Source organism: Triturus cristatus, chromosome 2_1 (genome assembly GCF_964204655.1).
Source record: "Triturus cristatus chromosome 2_1, aTriCri1.1, whole genome shotgun sequence".
In the NCBI taxonomy this organism is placed as follows: Eukaryota; Metazoa; Chordata; class Amphibia; order Caudata; family Salamandridae; genus Triturus; species Triturus cristatus.
In genome coordinates, this window is record NC_140581.1 from 28199315 (window position 1) to 28208919 (window position 9605).

A 9605-nucleotide genomic window follows, 5' to 3' on the forward strand; every position below is an offset into this window, starting at 1 on the left:
GGAGATCGGACTCGCCGTTGCCCTCGACGGGGGCAACCGGGGGCGGAGGTGCTGGCCATTCGGTTTCTTCTGATCGGGGGGTGGCCCGGGCGGCCATGGATCGGGTGGTTATGCAGGCCCAGTCCGGGAGGCCCAGCATCCCCAAGTGCTTTCTTCTCTCGACGGTGGCCCACGGGGAACTCTCGAGGTCATTCCCCAGGAGGCAGTCCACGGGGGCATCGTCCCGGACCGTCACCTTCAGTAGGCCGGAGACCCCTCCCCATTCAAACGGGACGCAGGCCATCTTACACATACTCTCAGAGTTATCTGCCGAGCGGACGGGGCAGAGAATGTTCGGCAGGATCTGCTCGGGCTTCACCAGATGACAGCGGACGGCCGTCACGCTGGCGCCGGTGTCACGCAAGGCCTCGGCTCTCTGTCCATTAATGGTCACCCACTGACCGTATTTTCTGGTGTTGGCGGGTAGGGGAGCCCGCGGAACCATGTCTCTTCCCCCTAGGCATGCCAGGACCATGGCGGCCGGTTCCCACCCTTGCTGGGCCGGCTCGTACTCTTCGGGTCCCCCCGATGATTGCTCTTCCCCTAGGGCAGCGGCCGCTACCTGGCGGGGCTTGGGTGTTTGATTTAGCGGGCAGTTCGGGTCATTGGCGTAGTGGCCTAGTCGCTGGCACCGGTGGCACGTGACGTTGGCTCGGTACCCAGGCCGCAACGGGGGGTTGCCCCGGCCGGCCGGAGGCGGGGTGCTGGCCACGGGTGTTGTTGGTAAGGCGTCTCTCCCTCGCCCCTGGCCCCCTCCTCCTCCCCGAGGACGGTGCTGGCCTTGGTTGCCTCTGTTCTGGTCGTGGGGCCCTCTCCGGCCCACTCGGGTGCTTTCCCACCGGTCAGCTTCGGCGGCGAGCTGCCGGGGGTCGGTCAGCTTACTGTCGAGTAGGTGCTGCCGGAGCTCGACGAAACAGTTGTTTGACAGGTGCTCCCACACCATAAGGTTGAAGAGTTGTTCGTAAGTGGCGACCTGACTTCCCTTGATCCACCCTTCGAATGCCCGGCTGAAATAGTTCACGTATTCTACCCAAGTTGTACCTGGGATCCTGGTGCAATCTCTGAACCTCTGGCGGTACATCTCGGGCGTGAGGCCGTAGCGGGTGAGGAGGGCAGCCTTCATGTGGTCGTAGGACGACATCTGGTGATCGGGGAGCTGCAGCAGGGCATCGCGACCCTCGTTGATAAACCTCCCCCAAAGTCCGGCTCCCCAATCACTCCGGTCGATTCGGTGGGAGGTCATTGCGATCTCATAGGCTTTAAACCACTGTTGTATGTCGTCTTCTCGGACATATTCGCGGACAACATCCTTGGGGATGTGAACTTTTTTCTCACTTGGCCCCGGGGTGTGTGGTCGCTCAGGCACCCCCAGTTCCTTATTCTGTTTGCGCAGTTCTATTTCCGCTAGTCGGCGCTCGTGCTCGAGCGTTATTTTTTTCTCTTCCAGCTCTCTCTGTCTCTGCTTTTCTTCTCGTTCCTCTCGAAGCCGCATATGCTCGAGGTTAAGTTTCTGTTCAGCCAACTTGAGTTCCCCATCCATCTTGAGTCGTGCCATCTCCAACTCGTGTAATCTGACTCTGTCTCTTTCTCGGATCTCCTCTTGCGGGAGGCCCGTTCCCCGCTCCTCGGGAGCCGTGGCGTTCCCCTCTGGTGTGATGCTGGTTTGGTCTGGTGTGACGCTGCTTTGGTCGGAGGGTCCTGTGACCCCCGTTTCTGTCCATGACTCCAGAGCGCGCTTTAGATCATCCTTGGTACTCAGGCCGGTGGTAGCAATGCCAAGTTCTATGCAAAATTGTCTCAGTTCGCGGTGGTTGTATTCTTCTAATTTCTCCATTTGGAATTTCTCGGTGGAGCTGCTCTCTTTGGTCGACATCGTGTTTTTGTCGTGGGGTGAGCTACTCTCTGTACGATTACGCGTTGATTCGGATCGCGCCGCTGGCCACCAATGTTAGAAAAGGTAGACGGACCGGGAGGGCCGGCCGGGGTCAGGGGGAGAGGTCTCCGGGGAGAGCCGTCTCCAGCGATCGTACAGACAAGTAACTTCCCCCCCCACAGACAGAGATCACACACGGATAAGGTTCAGTGTTCTTTATAGGTACTTAGTTATGATACGGTAGAATGGTACAAGGAGGTCTGGACGCAGGGGTCCCCTCGATTAGAGTCTCGTAAGGTAGGGAAGGGGGTAGCGGGTCAGTCGATTTACCAGTCAGGTAGTTCGGATGAGATGATGACGAGCTCACAATCCTCGAGCTTGGTGTTTAGGCAGTACGGTCCGCGGCAGCGCCAGCAGGCCCCGGTAAGGATGGTTGATACAACGGCCCGCGGCAGCGCCAGCAGGTCCCCGGAAGATGTACGGTCCGCGGCAGCGCCAGCAGGTCCCGGTGAGGATGGTCGTTACAACGGGCCGCGGCAGCGCCAGCAGGTCCCAGGAGGATGGTCGTTACAACGGGCCGCGGCAGCGCCAGCAGGTCCCAGGAAGATGGTCGTTACAACGGGCCGCGGCAGCGCCAGCAGGTCCCAGGAAGATGAAGGTTGCAGAAGGCCGCGGCAGCGCCAGCAGGCAGGACGATGGTTCACAAGAGCGGGCTACGGCAGCGCCAGTAGACCGTCAGGGTTGAGTTCACTCGGTGTCTCTCGACTCCAGGATACAACTGCCTTCCTGCTCCGGAGCTGCCTTAGTTATAGGGCTGGTGCCCTTTGATGTCCGGACCCTCGCACTTGGAGGTCGGAGGGTCCGGGATGAAGGTGTCCAGACACCCAGCAGGGGGTGGAGCCAGCGCCTGGGGGCTGCTGGAGGCGATCGGCACCTGGCGGGGGAAGAGCTCTTGACGCTTCGTTCTCCCATTGACCTGCCAAGTGGTCCGCTCACCTCCTGGGTGGATGGTGGTGCCGGGATGTCGGGCCGGCCAGGCCCGGGGTTAGGGTCGAGGTGAGGCCACGCGGCCGCGTGGTGCAGGGCCCAAGATGGCGGCTTGACCCGGCCGGGGAAGCCGGTGGGGCTGGGCCCCGTGATGAGTAGGGGTCCGAGGGCAGAGGGTCCGTCGGGAGACGGAGTACAGGGGCTTGTCACGGGGGTATGCCTGGTGGGCCGGAGCTCGGGCCCTGTCGTGCGGGGGGGGAGCAAGCCCTCTGTGTGGCCTGTCCAACAACACCCTTCAGAGATTCATACCCTCACACAGCGTCTGAGCACGCACCAGCACCCACGGCGCCACATCCTCACACGGGGTACGCACACGGAGCTGCACCGTGGGGGCACCCCTGCACACACAGCACCTTCACAGATTCACACCCTCACTCAGGGTCCGCGCACACACCTGCACCCACGGGGCACCCCTGCACACACAGCACCTTCAGAGAATCCACACCGTCACCCCGGGGCCGCACACCCACCTGCACCCACGGAGCACCCCCTCATGTCCCCAGAGTTATATATCTGCTGAGGGGCACCCCTTATGTAAAAACACATCTTCACAGATTCACACCCTCACACAGGGTCCGCGCACACACCTGCACCCACTGGGCACCCTTGCACACACAGCACCACACCCTCACACAGGGTCCGCGCACACACCTGCACCCACTGGGCACCCTTGCACACACAGCACCACACCCTCACACAGGATCCGTACATGCACCTGCACGAGGGGTAGGGTGACCAACTGCCATGGGTGCAAATTCAGGACGGTGTGTGTAAAAATTCAGAGCAAAGGGTCAAAGTTCTGGACAAAACCTAAGGACAAAAGGTGCGTTTTAGAGAGACATCAGAGGAGGTCGCGCAATAGAACATAATTAAGCCCATCCATATCCAACCATTTGCAAACCTATCCAACATGTATCCTCCCATCCATCATTTCACTCATCCATCCCTCCATCCACCCTTTCACCCTATCCATTTGTACACTAATCCATCACTCTTCCACCCATCCATACACTCATCCATCCAGCCATTTACCCTTTCACCCATCCTGCCATTCTTTCACTTACTCACCCTTCCACCCATTCACCCGTTCCATCCATCCTCCCGTTCTCTCTCCATCGACACTTTCACTTAGCCATCCTTCCTTCCATCCATCCACCCACCCATCCATCTACTCATGAATCTATCCATTGACCCAATCACTCATTCATCCTTTCACTCATCCATCCATCCTTTCTCTCATCCATCCACTCTTTCACTCCTTCACTCATCTATCCATCCTTTTGTCTGTCTACTCTCCCTTTCATTCACTCATCCATCCTTACATCCAACCTGTCACTCATCCGTCCATCCATTCACCCTTTCACTTATCAATTCATCAATCCATCCATCATTTCACTCATCCATCCACCCATTCACTTGCCTATCATCCACCCTTTCACTCATCCATGCATCCTTTCACTGATCCATCCACCCTTTTACCCATCCATCTTTCCCTTCCACCCATACATCCATCTATTTACCTTTTCTCTCATCCATGCTTCCACTCCCTCATCCATCCATTCACCCTTTCATTCACCCATTCACCCTTCCACTAATCCACCCAGCATTCACCCATCCCTTCACTTACTCACTCACCCACCTAGTCATATTAATTATGAGGTGAGCCTTTGTCTGTAGAGTGGCAGACAAGAGAGGCCCATCAAGAACTTCACCCTCGCTGTAGTCCCTAAAGCAAGGGGCGAGGCGGAGGGGAGGAGGGGGGGGGGGTTGTGGGGCTCACTATGCCCCTGCACATAGGCAATCTGTAAAAAGTGGAAGTCATGAGTCATGCATGATGCACAGTGCCAGGCCATGAGGTGACAGTCACATGGTGTCGTTTCCAGGGCTTTAAGTGGGATGAAAAAACGGGGGGTCTCTCTAAAAGGGGTGTTCGATGAAATTAAGGGCGTGGCTTAAACACCTAGGCTAAAAATCTGTGCTTAGTACAGTGTGCCGCCCGACTGGTAGTTGGCCTCTTCTGTCATTGTATCCTGATATATACCACAACAAGTAACGTTACACCTACAACAAGCCAGAACTATTGGCTTTGTCAATGGTTGTTCGTTGCATAAAATAAAAAAGCAGCAACCCTGGCCTCGTTGAATATAATATTGAAAATGCACCAGTTCTTAAAGCTTCCATGAACCGGATTCTCACATAGAAGCATGGGCGTTCATCTGAGAGAATGCCCTGCCCTGGACCGAGGCAGTGGAGGCCACCACAGGCTGTGCCAGCCCAGACTGACCCAATGTCATTCTGTATGAGACAATCAGCCGCAGACAGAATAACTATTGGACGCGAGGGGCTGCTCCTGTGCTCCGAGGAGGAGTGCGAGGCGGCCCCGTCAGGGAGCAGAGGCTTGTGTCAGGGGACAGAGATGTTCCCTGCAATGCCCAAAATTACGGACAAAAGGCGTCCGTAAAAGGGATGGTCATGGACAACGGGCGTGAGATCCAAATTACGGACGGTCCGTGACATGTACGAACGGTTGGTCACCGGACTTGCAACGCCATTGGGCTCAAAGGGCTTCAGCGCCCCCCCGTTGTGTGTTTCAGCCTTTGGCTCGAGTTGCGCCTCTGGTGGTCACGTACTCGCAACGCAAAGCATGACACAAGGGCAACGGAATACAATGGTAAACCTGGCAGGAAGTTTCTTCAGACATGTTTACATCTCACTGGAGGGTGAACTCAGGCCCCGGTTGTAAGTCACGGGGCGTGTGCAGTGGAATCAAGGGCCTAGGTTGAAGAGAAGCCTTGAGTCGCTGCAGGCAGCCCACTGCCCGAGGGAACACCCCATTCCAGCAGCCTGCTCACTGACATATTCCTCATCACCAATATCTGCTGGTTCTCATCCCCCATCATTCGATAACAATCGATTCATTCCAGTGTATGATCTGAGTGGCACCTTGTTAGACGGACCGGGAGGGTCGGCCGAGGTCAGGGGGAGAGGTCTCCGGGGAGAGCCGTCTCCAGCGATCGTACAGACAAGTGACTTCCCCCCCACAGACAGACACCACACAAGGATAAGAGTTAGTGTTCTTTATATGCACTTCTTAAGGTACGATGAAATAGTACAAGGAGGTCTGGACTCAGGGGTCCCCTCGATTTGGGTCTCTTAGGATAGGGAAGGGGAAGCGGGACAGTCTGTTTACCAGTCAGGTAGTTCGGATGAGATGATGGTTAGCCCACAATCCTCGAGCTTGGTGGTGGAGCTGGTACGGGCCGCGGCAGCGCCAGCAGGTCCCGGTAGAGATGGTCGATACACGGTCCGCGGCAGCGCCAGCAGGTCCCAGTGAAGATGGTCGAGGTACGGTCCGCGGCAGCGCCAGCAGGTCCCGGTGAAGATGGTCGAGGTACGGTCCGCGGCAGCGCCAGCAGGTCCCGGTGAAGATGGTCGTTACAACGGGCCGCGGCAGCGCCAGCAGGTCCCGACGAGGATGGATGTTGCAGGAGGCCGCGGCAGCGCCAGCAGGCAGGACGATAGTTCGCAAGATAGGGCTACGGCAGCGCCAGTAGTCCGTCAAGGCTGAGTTCTCTCGGTGTCTCTCGACTCCAGGATACAACTCCCATCCTGCTCCGGAGCTGCTCCAGTTATAGGGCAGGCGCCCTTTGATGTCCGGGTCCTCGCACTTGGAGGTCGGAGGGTCCGGGATGAAGGTGTCCAGACACCCAGCAGGGGGTGGAGCCAGCGCCTGGGGGAGCTGGAGGCGATCGGCACCTGGCGGGGGAAGAGCTCTTGACGCTTCGTTCTCCCATTGACCTGCCAAGTGGTCCGCTCATCTCCTGGGTGGATGGTGGTGCCGGGATGTCGGGGCCGGCCAGGCCCAGGGTTAGGGTCGGGGGGAGGCCACGCGGCCTCGTGGTGCAGGGCCCAAGATGGCGGCTTGACCCGGCCGGGGAAGCCGGTGGGGCTGGGGCCCGTGATGCATGGAGGTCCGAGGGCAGAAGTTCCGTCGGGAGACGGGGTGCAGGTGCTTTTCGTGGGTCACGCCTGGCGGGCCGGAGCTTGGGCCCTATCGTGCGGGGAGGGAGCAAGCCCTTCGTGTGGCCTGTCCAACATGCGTCCCCCCCAGCTGAAGGCGGGGAGAGTCACCCATCTTCTTGGGGACTCTCCTCGTCGAGGCGGAAAAATCGTGACAGGCCATCCGCGTTGGCGTGATCTTGGCCCGGTCGGTGCTCCACGGTGAAGTCCATTCCCTGCAGGGAAATGGACCAGCGCAATAGTTTTGGGTTCTCCCCCCGCATCTGCATCAGCCACTGCAGGGGTCGATGGTCGGTTTGTACCCGGAAGTGGGTACCGAAGAGGTAAGGCCGGAGCTTTTTGAGGGCCCATACCACTGCGAAGGCCTCCCTCTCGATGGTGCTCCAGCGTTGTTCTCGGGCCAGGAGACGCCGACTGATGAAGGCCACCGGCTGGTCATGACCCTCGGGGTTTAATTGAGAAAGAACGGCCCCGATGCCGTGGTCGGAGGCGTCTGTCTGTACCACGAACTCCCGACTGTAATCGGGGGCCTGGAGCACAGGGGCGGTGCACAGAGCGGCCTTCAGCCTCTCGAAGGCCGCTTGACAATCGGGGGTCCAGTTAATCCGCTTTGTTTGGTTCTTGGACGTGAGACCCGTGAGGGGCCCCACGATGCTGCCGTAGTCCTTCACGAACCGCCGGTAGTAGCCGGTGAGCCCCAAGAAGGCTCGGACCTCGGTCTGGGTGACGGGGGGCTGCCAGGACTGGATGGCAGCAATCTTAAGTTGCAGCGGGGCCACCAGCCCGCTTCCCACTTGGTGCCCAAGGTAGGTCACGGACCCTTGGCCAATTTGGCATTTGCCGGCCTTAATTGTGAGGCCGGCCCGCTGGAGGGCCTGTAGGACCTCTTGGAGGTGGAGGAGGTGGTCGGACCAGTGGCGGCTGTATACAGCGATATCGTCCAGGTAGGCAGCGCTGAACTCTTCGAGCCCCGCCAAGACCTGGTTCACAAGGCGTTGAAACATGGCGGGGGCATTCTTCATGCCGAAGGGCATGACCTTGAATTGGTAGTGGCCATTGGGGGTAGAGAAGGCTGACCGTTCCTGGGCCCGGGGTGTGAGACCGATCTGCCAGTAGCCCGCTGTTAGGTCGAAGATACTGAGGTAGCGGGCGGCCCCCAGCCGGTCGATCAGCTCGTCCGCTCGGGGGATCGGATGAGCGTCGGTCCGGGTGACAGCGTTCAAGCCCCGGTAGTCGACGCAGAATCTCAGTTCAGGTGTGGTGCCGGGGGCAGCGGCTTTGGGAACCAATACAACCGGGCTGGCCCAGGGACTGTCCGAGGGCTCGATGACCCCGATCGTGAGCATTTTGGCCACTTCCTCCTGTATGCAGGCCCGTACCCGATCTGGTACGCGGTAGGCCCGGTGTCGAATAGGGGGACTGTCCCCGGTGTCCACGTCGTGCGAACACCACGGGGTGACCCCGGGGGTGAGGGAGAACAGTGCAGCGAACCGCAGCAGGAGGTTTCGGCAGCCCTGGCGTTGCTCCGAGGTGAGGGCGTCAGAGAGTCGGACCCCGTCCACGGAGCCGTCATTCTCCTGAGTCTTCAGGAGATCCGGGAGGGGTTCGGAGTCTTCCTCTGCACCACTGTCCGTAGCCATCAGGAGGCTGAGTTCTGAGCGCACAAAGTGTGGTTTGAGTCGGTTGGTGTGGAGGACCCGAAGGGGGTTTCGTGAGGTCCCCATGTCGATGAGGTAAGTGACGGGGCTTTTGCGCTCGACCACTTTGAAGGGCCCCGTCCACTTATCTTGCAAGGCACATGGTTCGGTGGGGGACATCACCCACACTTGTTGACCAGGCTCGAACTCAACGGAGGAGGCATTGTGATCATACCATCTCTTCATGTCCTCCTGGCTGGCCTCGAGGTTCGCCTTGGCCATCTCTCTGAAGCGCCGGGTCTGATTGCGTAGGGCCAGGAGGTATTTGAAGACGTCTGGAGGGGTCTTTAGGGGGGCCATCTCCCAACCTTCCTTGACTAGGCTGAGGGGCCCTCGCACAGGGTGCCCGTACAGGAGTTCGAAAGGGCTAAAGCCGAGGGACTTCTGGGGGACTTCTCGGTAGGCGAAGAGGAGGCACGGGAGTAGTACATCCCACTGGCGACGGAGGGGCTCTTCCAATCCCCCAATCATCCCCTTGAGAGTGCGGTTAAAACGCTCCACTAGTCCGTTCCCTTGGGGGTGATAGGGGGTCGTGAATCTGTAGGTGACCCCGCATTGTTGCCAGAGGGACTTCATGTATTTGGAGATAAAGTTCGTGCCTCGGTCGCTGACGACTTCTCGGGAAAGCCCACCCGGGAGAAGATCCCCATTAGGGCCCGGCCAACCACCGGAGCTGTCACGGTCCGTAGGGGTACCGCCTCGGGGTAGCGGGTGGCATGGTCCACTAGTACCAGGATGAACCTGTGTCCTTGTGCCGTGCGGGGGTCCAGAGGCCCCACAATGTCTATTCCTACCCTTTCGAACGGGGTGGTGACCACAGGGAAGGGTTGCAGAGGGGCTTTCAGCTTCCGACCACTCTTCCCGCTGGCTTGGCATGTGGGGCAGGACCGGCAGTGGTTCAGGACGTCGTTCCTCATTTTCGGCCAGAA